Raw genomic sequence first — 15987 nt, forward strand, 5'->3', positions numbered from 1 at the left:
AAAATTAGCTAGCCTGATATAAGTCATGTTCATGACGATGCAAATGTAACGAGATTTCGAACTGTTCTGTTGCACACGTTGGGACTCATTTTATTTTTCTACAAAAATCCTTTGCCATGACGGGAATCGAACCCGGGCCACCCTGCGTTACAAGGCAGATTCCTATCCGCTAGACCATTTGGGAAGACTTGATATGTACACCCTAAGATATCTAAGTGTCATTTCGATGAGGTCTGTAGCAGAGGCCATAGAGCACAGCAAACAAATAATCATGTGTTTAAATATCCTTGTCGTTTTGAAAAATTACCATTGTCACCTGCACAGGAATGCCATGCGGCCAACATTGAAGAAATGTGCTTCTCAAATCTGTCATTAACACTGTTTTCCACACGCTTTTTTCATTGCATTGCCATATAATCAATTGGTCATTGATGCGTCACGAATAACGACAATGCGTCGAAAATTAAAGAAATGTAAACATGAATTATGTTATTACTGTCTAAGCATCGCAAAGCTGTATGCGTAAAGGCGTCTGACGTCACAGTGGCTTGCCTGAAACAAATGAATTAGAGAAACATGTGCTTACAGGGGCGTCGAACCGCCTTCTCCCGCTGATGGAGCAAAGTTGCTACAGTGACAAAGACAAGCTCCGCGCTCATGGGCAATTTATATGAGGCAACTGTGCTGCGAGTATCTAAGTAGTCGTCGTGCATGGATAAAATGCAATGTTTCAAACAGATCTGATGAATTCACCTACTTTGAAAAAGTGTGCGTTAGGGAGTTCTTTTGACACAAAGCGAAAATCTACAGTCAAGCGTCAATCAGCAGACAGCCGTGTGTTCTTTAGTCATGAGCCTGTTGTCAAAACGGCAGAAAAAAATGTTCACAAACGAAATATTGTTTCTACACTTAAAATGAACAAAGAAAAAATTAGCTAGCCTGATATAAGTCATGTTCATGACGATGCAAATGTAACGAGATTTCGAACTGTTCTGTTGCACACGTTGGGACTCATTTTATTTTTCTACAAAAATCCTTTGCCATGACGGGAATCGAACCCAGGCCACCCTGCGTTACAAGGCAGATTCCTATCCGCTAGACCATTTGGGAAGACTTGATATGTACACCCTAAGATATCTAAGTGTCATTTCGATGAGGTCTGTAGCAGAGGCCATAGAGCACAGCAAACAAATAATCATGTGTTTAAATATCCTTGTCGTTTTGAAAAATTACCATTGTCACCTGCACAGGAATGCCATGCGGCCAACATTGAAGAAATGTGCTTCTCAAATCTGTCATTAACACTGTTTTCCACACGCTTTTTTCATTGCATTGCCATATAATCAATTGGTCATTGATGCGTCACGAATAACGACAATGCGTCGAAAATTAAAGAAATGTAAACATGAATTATGTTATTACTGTCTAAGCATCGCAAAGCTGTATGCGTAAAGGCGTCTGACGTCACAGTGGCTTGTCTGAAACAAAGGAATTAGAGAAACATGTGCTTACAGGGGCGTCGAACCGCCTTCTCCCGCTGATGGAGCAAAGTTGCTACAGTGACAAAGACAAGCTCCTCGCTCATGGGCAATTTATATGAGGCAACTGTGCTGCGAGTATCTAAGTAGTCGTCGTGCATGGATAAAATGCAATGTTTCAAACAGATCTGATGAATTCACCTACTTTGAAAAAGTGTGCGTTAGGGAGTTCTTTTGACACAAAGCGAAAATCTACAGTCAAGCGTCAATCAGCAGACAGCCGTGTGTTCTTTAGTAATGAGCCTGTTGTCAAAACGGCAGAAAAAAATGTTCACAAACGAAATATTGTTTCTACACTTAAAATGAACAAAGAAAAAATTAGCTAGCCTGATATAAGTCATGTTCATGACGATGCAAATGTAACGAGATTTCGAACTGTTCTGTTGCACACGTTGGGACTCATTTTATTTTTCTACAAAAATCATTTGCCATGACGGGAATCGAACCCGGGCCGCCCTGCGTGACAAGGCAGATTCCTATCCGCTAGACCATTTGGGAAGACTTGATATGTACACCCTAAGATATCTAAGTGTCATTTCGATGAGGTCTGTAGCAGAGGCCATAGAGCACAGCAAACAAATAATCATGTGTTTAAATATCCTTGTCGTTTTGAAAAATTACCATTGTCACCTGCACAGGAATGCCATGCGGTCAACATTGAAGAAATGTGCTTCTCAAATCTGTCATTAACACTGTTTTCCACACGCTTTTTTCATTGCATTGCCATATAATCAATTGGTCATTGATGCGTCACGAATAACGACAATGCGTCGAAAATTAAAGAAATGTAAACATGAATTATGTTATTACTGTCTAAGCATCGCAAAGCTGTATGCGTAAAGGCGTCTGACGTCACAGTGGCTTGTCTGAAACAAAGGAATTAGAGAAACATGTGCTTACAGGGGCGTCGAACCGCCTTCTCCCGCTGATGGAGCAAAGCTGCTGCAGTGACAAAGACAAGCTCCGCGCTCATGGGCAATTTATATGAGGCAACTGTGCTGCGAGTATCTAAGTAGTCGTCGTGCATGGATAAAATGCAATGTTTCAAACAGATCTGATGAATTCACCTACTTTGAAAAAGTGTGCGTTAGGGAGTTCTTTTGACACAAAGCGAAAATCTACAGTCAAGCGTCAATCAGCAGACAGCCGTGTGTTCTTTAGTCATGAGCCTGTTGTCAAAACGGCAGAAAAAAATGTTCACAAACGAAATATTGTTTCTACACTTAAAATGAACAAAGAAAAAATGAGCTAGCCTGATATAAGTCATGTTCATGACGATGCAAATGAAACGAGATTTCGAACTGTTCTGTTGCACACGTTGGGACTCATTTTATTTTTCTACAAAAAACATTTGCCATGACGGGAATCGAACCCGGGCCACCATGGGTTACAAAGTAGATGCCTATCCGCTAGACCATTTGGGAAAACTTGATATGTATACCCTAAGATATCTAAGTGTCATTTCGATGAGGTCTGTAGCAGAGGCCATAGAGCACAGCAAACAAATAATCATGTGTTTAAATATCCTTGTCGTTTTGAAAAATTACCATTGTCACCTGCACAGGAATGCCATGCGGTCAACATTGAAGAAATGTGCTTCTCAAATCTGTCATTAACACTGTTTTCCACACGCTTTTTTCATTGCATTGCCATATAATCAATTGGTCATTGATGCGTCACGAATAACGACAATGCGTCGAAAATTAAAGAAATGTAAACATGAATTATGTTATTACTGTCTAAGCATCGCAAAGCTGTATGCGTAAAGGCGTCTGACGTCACAGTGGCTTGTCTGAAACAAAGGAATTAGAGAAACATGTGCTTACAGGGGCGTCGAACCACCTTCTCCCGCTGATGGAGCAAAGTTGCTACAGTGACAAAGACAAGCTCCGCGCTCATGGGCAATTTATATGAGGCAGCTGTGCTGCGAGTATCTAAGTAGTCGTCGTGCATGGATAAAATGCAATGTTTCAAACAGATCTGATGAATTCACCTACTTTGAAAAAGTGTGCGTTAGGGAGTTCTTTTGACACAAAGCGAAAATCTACAGTCAAGCGTCAATCAGCAGACAGCCGTGTGTTCTTTAGTCATGAGCCTGTTGTCAAAACGGCAGAAAAAAATGTTCACAAACGAAATATTGTTTCTACACTTAAAATGAACAAAGAAAAAATGAGCTAGCCTGATATAAGTCATGTTCATGACGATGCAAATGAAACGAGATTTCGAACTGTTCTGTTGCACACGTTGGGACTCATTTTATTTTTCTACAAAAAACATTTGCCATGACGGGAATCGAACCCGGGCCACCATGGGTTACAAAGTAGATGCCTATCCGCTAGACCATTTGGGAAAACTTGATATGTATACCCTAAGATATCTAAGTGTCATTTCGATGAGGTCTGTAGCAGAGGCCATAGAGCACAGCAAACAAATAATCATGTGTTTAAATATCCTTGTCGTTTTGAAAAATTACCATTGTCACCTGCACAGGAATGCCATGCGGTCAACATTGAAGAAATGTGCTTCTCAAATCTGTCATTAACACTGTTTTCCACACGCTTTTTTCATTGCATTGCCATATAATCAATTGGTCATTGATGCGTCACGAATAACGACAATGCGTCGAAAATTAAAGAAATGTAAACATGAATTATGTTATTACTGTCTAAGCATCGCAAAGCTGTATGCGTAAAGGCGTCTGACGTCACAGTGGCTTGTCTGAAACAAAGGAATTAGAGAAACATGTGCTTACAGGGGCGTCGAACCGCCTTCTCCCGCTGATGGAGCAAAGCTGCTGCAGTGACAAAGACAAGCTCCGCGCTCATGGGCAATTTATATGAGGCAACTGTGCTGCGAGTATCTAAGTAGTCGTCGTGCATGGATAAAATGCAATGTTTCAAACAGATCTGATGAATTCACCTACTTTGAAAAAGTGTGCGTTAGGGAGTTCTTTTGACACAAAGCGAAAATCTACAGTCAAGCGTCAATCAGCAGACAGCCGTGTGTTCTTTAGTCATGAGCCTGTTGTCAAAACGGCAGAAAAAAATGTTCACAAACGAAATATTGTTTCTACACTTAAAATGAACAAAGAAAAAATGAGCTAGCCTGATATAAGTCATGTTCATGACGATGCAAATGAAACGAGATTTCGAACTGTTCTGTTGCACACGTTGGGACTCATTTTATTTTTCTACAAAAAACATTTGCCATGACGGGAATCGAACCCGGGCCACCATGGGTTACAAAGTAGATGCCTATCCGCTAGACCATTTGGGAAAACTTGATATGTATACCCTAAGATATCTAAGTGTCATTTCGATGAGGTCTGTAGCAGAGGCCATAGAGCACAGCAAACAAATAATCGTGTGTTTAAATATCCTTGTCGTTTTGAAAAATTACCATTGTCACCTGCACAGGAATGCCATGCGGCCAACATTGAAGAAATGTGCTTCTCAAATCTGTCATTAACACTGTTTTCCACACGCTTTTTTCATTGCATTGCCATATAATCAATTGGTCATTGATGCGTCACGAATAACGACAATGCGTCGAAAATTAAAGAAATGTAAACATGAATTATGTTATTACTGTCTAAGCATCGCAAAGCTGTATGCGTAAAGGCGTCTGACGTCACAGTGGCTTGTCTGAAACAAAGGAATTAGAGAAACATGTGCTTACAGGGGCGTCGAACCACCTTCTCCCGCTGATGGAGCAAAGCTGCTGCAGTGACAAAGACAAGCTCCGCGCTCATGGGCAATTTATATGAGGCAGCTGTGCTGCGAGTATCTAAGTAGTCGTCGTGCATGGATAAAATGCAATGTTTCAAACAGATCTGATGAATTCACCTACTTTGAAAAAGTGTGCGTTAGGGAGTTCTTTTGACACAAAGCGAAAATCTACAGTCAAGCGTCAATCAGCAGACAGCCGTGTGTTCTTTAGTCATGAGCCTGTTGTCAAAACGGCAGAAAAAAATGTTCACAAACGAAATATTGTTTCTACACTTAAAATGAACAAAGAAAAAATGAGCTAGCCTGATATAAGTCATGTTCATGACGATGCAAATGTAACGAGATTTCGAACTGTTCTGTTGCACACGTTGGGACTCATTTTATTTTTCTACAAAAATCATTTGCCATGACGGGAATCGAACCCGGGCCGCCCTGCGTGACAAGGCAGATTCCTATCCGCTAGACCATTTGGGAAGACTTGATATGTACACCCTAAGATATCTAAGTGTCATTTCGATGAGGTCTGTAACAGAGGCCATAGAGCACAGCAAACAAATAATCATGTGTTTAAATATCCTTGTCGTTTTGAAAAATTACCATTGTCACCTGCACAGGAATGCCATGCGGTCAACATTGAAGAAATGTGCTTCTCAAATCTGTCATTAACACTGTTTTCCACACGCTTTTTTCATTGCATTGCCATATAATCAATTGGTCATTGATGCGTCACGAATAACGACAATGCGTCGAAAATTAAAGAAATGTAAACATGAATTATGTTATTACTGTCTAAGCATCGCAAAGCTGTATGCGTAAAGGCGTCTGACGTCACAGTGGCTTGTCTGAAACAAAGGAATTAGAGAAACATGTGCTTACAGGGGCGTCGAACCGCCTTCTCCCGCTGATGGAGCAAAGTTGCTACAGTGACAAAGACAAGCTCCGCGCTCATGGGCAATTTATATGAGGCAACTGTGCTGCGAGTATCTAAGTAGTCGTCGTGCATGGATAAAATGCAATGTTTCAAACAGATCTGATGAATTCACCTACTTTGAAAAAGTGTGCGTTAGGGAGTTCTTTTGACACAAAGCGAAAATCTACAGTCAAGCGTCAATCAGCAGACAACCGTGTGTTCTTTAGTAATGAGCCTGTTGTCAAAACGGCAGAAAAAAATGTTCACAAACGAAATATTGTTTCTACACTTAAAATGAACAAAGAAAAAATTAGCTAGCCTGATATAAGTCATGTTCATGACGATGCAAATGTAACGAGATTTCGAACTGTTCTGTTGCACACGTTGGGACTCATTTTATTTTTCTACAAAAATCATTTGCCATGACGGGAATCGAACCCGGGCCGCCTTGCGTGACTAGGCAGATTCCTATCCGCTAGACCATTTGGGAAGACTTGATATGTACACCCTAAGATATCTAAGTATCATTTCGATGAGGTCTGTAGCAGAGGCCATAGAGCACAGCAAACAAATAATCATGTGTTTAAATATCCTTGTCGTTTTGAAAAATTACCATTGTCACCTGCACAGGAATGCCATGCGGCCAACATTGAAGAAATGTGCTTCTCAAATCTGTCATTAACACTGTTTTCCACACGCTTTTTTCATTGCATTGCCATATAATCAATTGGTCATTGATGCGTCACGAATAACGACAATGCGTCGAAAATTAAAGAAATGTAAACATGAATTATGTTATTACTGTCTAAGCATCGCAAAGCTGTATGCGTAAAGGCGTCTGACGTCACAGTGGCTTGTCTGAAACAAAGGAATTAGAGAAACATGTGCTTACAGGGGCGTCGAACCACCTTCTCCCGCTGATGGAGCAAAGTTGCTACAGTGACAAAGACAAGCTCCGCGCTCATGGGCAATTTATATGAGGCAGCTGTGCTGCGAGTATCTAAGTAGTCGTCGTGCATGGATAAAATGCAATGTTTCAAACAGATCTGATGAATTCACCTACTTTGAAAAAGTGTGCGTTAGGGAGTTCTTTTGACACAAAGCGAAAATCTACAGTCAAGCGTCAATCAGCAGACAGCCGTGTGTTCTTTAGTCATGAGCCTGTTGTCAAAACGGCAGAAAAAAATGTTCACAAACGAAATATTGTTTCTACACTTAAAATGAACAAAGAAAAAATGAGCTAGCCTGATATAAGTCATGTTCATGACGATGCAAATGTAACGAGATTTCGAACTGTTCTGTTGCACACGTTGGGACTCATATTATTTTTCTACAAAAAACATTTGCCATGACGGGAATCGAACACGGGCCACCATGGGTTACAAGGTAGATGCCTATCCGCTAGACCATTTGGGAAAACTTGATATGTATACCCTAAGATATCTAAGTGTCATTTCGATGAGGTCTGTAGCAGAGGCCATAGAGCACAGCAAACAAATAATCGTGTGTTTAAATATCCTTGTCGTTTTGAAAAATTACCATTGTCACCTGCACAGGAATGCCATGCGGCCAACATTGAAGAAATGTGCTTCTCAAATCTGTCATTAAAACTGTTTTCCACACGCTTTTTTCATTGCATTGCCATATAATCAATTGGTCATTGATGCGTCACGAATAACTACAATGCGTCGAAAATTAAAGAAATGTAAACATGAATTATGTTATTACTGTCTAAGCATCGCAAAGCTGTATGCGTAAAGGCGTCTGACGTCACAGTGGCTTGTCTGAAACAAAGGAATTAGAGAAACATGTGCTTACAGGGGCGTCGAACCACCTTCTCCTGCTGATGGAGCAAAGTTGCTACAGTGACAAAGACAAGCTCCGCGCTCATGGGCAATTTATATGAGGCAGCTGTGCTGCGAGTATCTAAGTAGTCGTCGTGCATGGATAAAATGCAATGTTTCAAACAGATCTGATGAATTCACCTACTTTGAAAAAGTGTGCGTTAGGGAGTTCTTTTGACACAAAGCGAAAATCTACAGTCAAGCGTCAATCAGCAGACAGCCGTGTGTTCTTTAGTCATGAGCCTGTTGTCAAAACGGCAGAAAAAAATGTTCACAAACGAAATATTGTTTCTACACTTAAAATGAACAAAGAAAAAATTAGCTAGCCTGATATAAGTCATGTTCATGACGATGCAAATGTAACGAGATTTCGAACTGTTCTGTTGCACACGTTGGGACTCATTTTATTTTTCTACAAAAATCATTTGCCATGACGGGAATCGAACCCGGGCCGCCTTGCGTGACAAGGCAGATTCCTATCCGCTAGACCATTTGGGAAGACTTGATATGTACACCCTAAGATATCTAAGTATCATTTCGATGAGGTCTGTAGCAGAGGCCATAGAGCACAGCAAACAAATAATCATGTGTTTAAATATCCTTGTCGTTTTGAAAAATTACCATTGTCACCTGCACAGGAATGCCATGCGGCCAACATTGAAGAAATGTGCTTCTCAAATCTGTCATTAACACTGTTTTCCACACGCTTTTTTCATTGCATTGCCATATAATCAATTGGTCATTGATGCGTCACGAATAACGACAATGCGTCGAAAATTAAAGAAATGTAAACATGAATTATGTTATTACTGTCTAAGCATCGCAAAGCTGTATGCGTAAAGGCGTCTGACGTCACAGTGGCTTGTCTGAAACAAAGGAATTGGAGAAACATGTGCTTACAGGGGCGTCGAACCACCTTCTCCCGCTGATGGAGCAAAGTTGCTACAGTGACAAAGACAAGCTCCGCGCTCATGGGCAATTTATATGAGGCAGCTGTGCTGCGAGTATCTAAGTAGTCGTCGTGCATGGATAAAATGCAATGTTTCAAACAGATCTGATGAATTCACCTACTTTGAAAAAGTGTGCGTTAGGGAGTTCTTTTGACACAAAGCGAAAATCTACAGTCAAGCGTCAATCAGCAGACAGCCGTGTGTTCTTTAGTCATGAGCCTGTTGTCAAAACGGCAGAAAAAAATGTTCACAAACGAAATATTGTTTCTACACTTAAAATGAACAAAGAAAAAATGAGCTAGCCTGATATAAGTCATGTTCATGACGATGCAAATGTAACGAGATTTCGAACTGTTCTGTTGCACACGTTGGGACTCATTTTATTTTTCTACAAAAAACATTTGCCATGACGGGAATCGAACCCGGGCCACCATGGGTTACAAGGTAGATGCCTATCCGCTAGACCATTTGGGAAAACTTGATATGTATACCCTAAGATATCTAAGTGTCATTTCGATGAGGTCTGTAGCAGAGGCCATAGAGCACAGCAAACAAATAATCGTGTGTTTAAATATCCTTGTCGTTTTGAAAAATTACCATTGTCACCTGCACAGGAATGCCATGCGGCCAACATTGAAGAAATGTGCTTCTCAAATCTGTCATTAACACTGTTTTCCACACGCTTTTTTCATTGCATTGCCATATAATCAATTGGTCATTGATGCGTCACGAATAACGACAATGCGTCGAAAATTAAAGAAATGTAAACATGAATTATGTTATTACTGTCTAAGCATCGCAAAGCTGTATGCGTAAAGGCGTATGACTTCACAGTGGCTTGCCTGAAACAAAGGAATTAGAGAAACATGTGCTTACAGGGGCGTCGAACCGCCTTCTCCCGCTGATGGAGCAAAGTTGCTACAGTGACAAAGACAAGCTCCGCGCTCATGGGCAATTTATATGAGGCAACTGTGCTGCGAGTATCTAAGTAGTCGTCGTGCATGGATAAAATGCAATGTTTCAAACAGATCTGATAAATTCACCTACTTTGAAAAAGTGTGCGTTAGGAAGTTCTTTTGACACAAAGCGAAAATCTACAGTCAAGCGTCAATCAGCAGACAGCCGTGTGTTCTTTTGTCATGAGCCTGTTGTCAAAACGGCAGAAAAAAATGTTCACAAACGAAATATTGTTTCTACACTTAAAATGAACAAAGAAAAAATTAGCTAGCCTGATATAAGTCATGTTCATGACGATGCAAATGTAACGAGATTTCGAACTGTTCTGTTGCACACGTTGGGACTCATTTTATTTTTCTACAAAAATCATTTGCCATGACGGGAATCGAACCCGGGCCGCCCTGCGTGACAAGGCAGATTCCTATCCGCTAGACCATTTGGGAAGACTTGATATGTACACCCTAAGATATCTAAGTGTCATTTCGATGAGGTCTGTAGCAGAGGCCATAGAGCACAGCAAACAAATAATCATGTGTTTAAATATCCTTGTCGTTTTGAAAAATTACCATTGTCACCTGCACAGGAATGCCATGCGGCCAACATTGAAGAAATGTGCTTCTCAAATCTGTCATTAACACTGTTTTCCACACGCTTTTTTCATTGCATTGCCATATAATCAATTGGTCATTGATGCGTCACGAATAACGACAATGCGTCGAAAATTAAAGAAATGTAAACATGAATTATGTTATTACTGTCTAAGCATCGCAAAGCTGTATGCGTAAAGGCGTCTGACGTCACAGTGGCTTGCCTGAAACAAAGGAATTAGAGAAACATGTGCTTACAAGGGGCGTCGAACCGCCTTCTCCCGCTGATGGAGCAAAGTTGCTACAGTGACAAAGACAAGCTCCGCGCTCATGGGCAATTTATATGAGGCAACTGTGCTGCGAGTATCTAAGTAGTCGTCGTGCATGGATAAAATGCAATGTTTCAAACAGATCTGATGAATTCACCTACTTTGAAAAAGTGTGCGTTAGGGAGTTCTTGGCAGGATTACATGGCAGGATTACAACCCAACGTGAGATGAGAGAATGTTGTGCTCTTATTTTCACGGAAACCTGGCTCTCGGACATCATTCCAGACTCTACCATCCAGCTTGAAACACATTCTGTCTTCCGCGGGGACCGCACATTAGCCTCGGGGAAAACGAGAGGCGGTGGCGTCTGTGTCTATGTGAACAATAGATGGTGCTCGGATGTACAGGTTGTTGAAAGACACTGCTCGGCTAATATTGAACTTTTGATGGTGAAGTGCAGACCCTTTTATCTACCAAGGGAGTTCAGTGCAGTGTTTATTTTAGCTGTTTACATCCCGCCACAAGCGGACTCCACAACTGCACTGGGGCTGCTGCATGACATCATCAACAAGCACGAGACTGCACACCCAGACGCTGTGTTCACCATAGTCGGAGATTTCAACCACCGCAACCTTAAGAGTGTACTCCCGAAATACCATCAATACGTGAACTTTCCGACGAGGGAGAAAAATACTCTTGACCACGTCTACAGCAACGTGAGAGGAGCCTACAAAGCTGTGCCCCGGCCACACTTCGGACAGTCCGACCACATCTCAACGTTCCTCTATCCAGCGTACAGACAACTCCTCAAGCAAGCCCCCCCAGTGAGTAAAAATGTTAAAGTGTGGACTGAGGAAACTGAACTGGTGTTGCAGGACTGCTTTGACAGAACAAACTGGGATGTGTTTTAAACTGCTGCTCTGAGGGATGACTCTACTGTGGATTTAGAGGAATATGCTTCCAGTGTAACTGGTTACATCAGTACATGTGTTGAAAATATTGTGCCCACAAAACGCTGCAGGACATATCCCAACCAAAAGCCCTGGATTAACTGCGAAGTTCGGTCCATGCTATGCGCTCGCTCCACTGCATTTGCTTCAGGCAACGCTGAGGACTACAAGAAGGCCAGATATGACCTGCGTAGATCCATTAAAGAGGCCAAGAGGCAATACAGACTGAAGCTGGAGGGATTCTATTCCACCGCAGATTCCCGACGCATGTGGCAAGGCCTGCAACACATCACAGGCTACCGGCAGAGGAGCAGGGGGGCCACAACCAGCCAACTCACACTGCCAGATGAGCTGAACGAGTTCTATGCACGCTTCGATACCCTCAACACCAACCAACAGAGAGGGATTTCGACCACAGAGCACACACAGGACTCATCATTCACTGTGACATCAGCAGAGGTGTGTACGGCTCTGAGGAGAATAAACCCACGGAAGGCAGCTGGCCCAGACAACATCTCCGGGCGTGCCCTCAGGGTCTGCTCATCAGAGCTGGCTGAGGTGCTGGCTGATATTTATAACATGTCACTAGCACAAGCTTTGGTGCCCACCTGCTTCAAGACAACCACCATCGTGCCCCTACCAAAGAAAAACACTGTGACCTGCCTGAATGACTATCGACCCGTCGCACTCACCCCAATAGTGATGAAGTGCTTTGAGAGGATAGTCATGACGCACATCAAGAGGACCATCCCAAACACCTTAGACCCTCTACAGTTTGCGTACCGTCAGAACCGGTCCACCGACGATGCAGTCAACGCCGTCATCCACACCACCCTCACACACTTAGAGGGAAAGGACACATATGTAAGACTACTCTTTATTGACTACAGTTCAGCATTTAACACGGTTATCCCACACAAACTCTGTGCAAAACTCCTCACTCTTGGACTGACACCTGCTCTCTGTAACTGGGTGCTGGACTTCCTATCAGACAGACCCCAGTCAGTCAGAGTAGGCAACCGCACATCAGGCACAAGAACCACAAGCACAGGGACCCCCCAGGGCTGCGTGCTGAGCCCCCTGCTGTACACCCTCTTCACATATGACTGCGTGGCCTCCCAGGATAACACCAGCATCATCAAGTTTGCGGATGATACGACAGTCATTGGACTGATCACCGGGGGGGCTGAGGCGGCATACAGAAGAGAGGTGGCGGATCTGGTGGCCTGGTGTCAGGACAATAATCTCTCCCTGAACGCAGACAAGACCAAGGAGATGATTATTGATCCACGAAAGAAGAGTGTGCAGCACACACCACTGCATATAGATGAGACAGAGGTGGATAGGGTGAAAACCTTCAAATTCCTCGGAACCTACATCAGCGAGGATCTTACCTGGTCTCACAATGCACAACAGAACATTAAGAAATCCCAGCAGCGACTGTACTTCTTAAGAAGGCTGAAGAAATTTGGCATGCCATCCAAAGTTCTCAGCAACTTCTATAGATGTACAGTTGAGAGCACCCTTACCAGTTCCATCACAGTCTGGTATGGAAACTGTACAGCCCAGGACAGGAAGGCACTCCAGCGTGTGATAAAAACTGCACAGTATATCTCATAAGCAGCCTTCCCCTCACTTCAGGACATTTACAACACCAGGGTCACCAGGAGAACACACAACATCATCAGGGACTGCACACACCCCCAGCACAGACTCTTCACTCTCCTACCATCAGGCAGGCGCTACAGGAGTCTGAAATCTAGGACCACCAGACTGACAAACAGTTTCTATCCACAGGCCATCAGGCTTGTGAACAAGCTACCTCACAAAGCCCTCCCCCTTCCACCCCCCCACATCACTTGCATTACTTGACTTGACTGATCAACTGTGAACTCGACAGACATTCTGACTGCTGCTGTGACTTCACTACTGTTTGCACTACTACTGTTTGCACTAAATACCTCATGCAATTTGCAACAATGCATAAGCGCACTTTATAACTTTATAACTGTGATCCACCAGGTGCAATATAGAATTTGTATATGTATATATGGAACTAGTTTTTTTTTTCTTTAGTTTAGTCTGTTGTGTTAGGGGGGACTAGCAAAGTAAGATTTTCATTGTGTGGTGTAACTGTCTGTTTACTGTGCATATGACTAATAAATATCTTGAATCTTGAATCTTCTTTTGACACAAAGCGAAAATCTACAGTCAAGCGTCAATCAGCAGACAGCCGTGTGTTCTTTAGTAATGAGCCTGTTGTCAAAACGGCAGAAAAAAATGTTCACAAACGAAATATTGTTTCTACACTTAAAATGAACAAAGAAAAAATTAGCTAGCCTGATATAAGTCATGTTCATGACGATGCAAATGTAACGAGATTTCGAACTGTTCTGTTGCACACGTTGGGACTCATTTTATTTTTCTACAAAAATCCTTTGCCATGACGGGAATCGAACCCGGGCCGCCCTGCGTGACAAGGCAGATGCCTATCCGCTAGACCATTTGGGAAGACTTGATATGTACACCCTAAGATATCTAAGTGTCATTTCGATGAGGTCTGTAGCAGAGGCCATAGAGCACAGCAAACAAATAATCATGTGTTTAAATATCCTTGTCGTTTTGAAAAATTACCATTGTCACCTGCACAGGAATGCCCTGCAGCCAACATTGAAGAAATGTGCTTCTCAAATCTGTCATTAACACTGTTTTCCACACGCTTTTTTCATTGCATTGCCATATAATCAATTGGTCATTGATGCGTCACGAATAACGACAATGCGTCGAAAATTAAAGAAATGTAAACATGAATTATGTTATTACTGTCTAAGCATCGCAAAGCTGTATGCGTAAAGGCGTCTGACGTCACAGTGGCTTGCCTGAAACAAAGGAATTAGAGAAACATGTGCTTACAGGGGCGTCGAACCTCCTTCTCCCGCTGATGGAGCAAAGTTGCTACAGTGACAAAGACAAGCTCCGCGCTCATGGGCAATTTATATGAGGCAACTGTGCTGCGAGTATCTAAGTAGTCGTCGTGCATGGATAAAATGCAATGTTTCAAACAGATCTGATGAATTCACCTACTTTGAAAAAGTGTGCGTTAGGGAGTTCTTTTGACACAAAGCGAAAATCTACAGTCAAGCGTCAATCAGCAGACAGCCGTGTGTTCTTTAGTAATGAGCCTGTTGTCAAAACGGCAGAAAAAAATGTTCACAAACGAAATATTGTTTCTACACTTAAAATGAACAAAGAAAAAATTAGCTAGCCTGATATAAGTCATATTCATGACGATGCAAATGTAACGAGATTTCGAACTGTTCTGTTGCACACGTTGGGACTCATTTTATTTTTCTACAAAAATCCTTTGCCATGACGGGAATCGAACCCGGGCCGCCCTGCGTGACAAGGCAGATGCCTATCCGCTAGACCATTTGGGAAGACTTGATATGTACACCCTAAGATATCTAAGTGTCATTTCGATGAGGTCTGTAGCAGAGGCCATAGAGCACAGCAAACAAATAATCATGTGTTTAAATATCCTTGTCGTTTTGAAAAATTACCATTGTCACCTGCACAGGAATGCCCTGCAGCCAACATTGAAGAAATGTGCTTCTCAAATCTGTCATTAACACTGTTTTCCACACGCTTTTTTCATTGCATTGCCATATAATCAATTGGTCATTGATGCGTCACGAATAACGACAATGCGTCGAAAATTAAAGAAATGTAAACATGAATTATGTTATTACTGTCTAAGCATCGCAAAGCTGTATGCGTAAAGGCGTCTGACGTCACAGTGGCTTGCCTGAAACAAAGGAATTAGAGAAACATGTGCTTACAGGGGCGTCGAACCTCCTTCTCCCGCTGATGGAGCAAAGTTGCTACAGTGACAAAGACAAGCTCCGCGCTCATGGGCAATTTATATGAGGCAACTGTGCTGCGAGTATCTAAGTAGTCGTCGTGCATGGATAAAATGCAATGTTTCAAACAGATCTGATGAATTCACCTACTTTGAAAAAGTGTGCGTTAGGGAGTTCTTTTGACACAAAGCGAAAATCTACAGTCAAGCGTCAATCAGCAGACAGCCGTGTGTTCTTTAGTAATGAACCTGTTGTCAAAACGACAGAAAAAAATGTTCACAAACGAAATATTGTTTCTACACTTAAAATGAACAAAGAAAAAATTAGCTAGCCTGAGATAAGTCATGTTCATGACGATGCAAATGTAACGAGATTTCGAACTGTTCTGTTGCAC

Source organism: Argentina silus, assembly GCF_951799395.1.
Source record: "Argentina silus genome assembly, chromosome: 18".
In the NCBI taxonomy this organism is placed as follows: domain Eukaryota; kingdom Metazoa; phylum Chordata; class Actinopteri; order Argentiniformes; family Argentinidae; genus Argentina; species Argentina silus.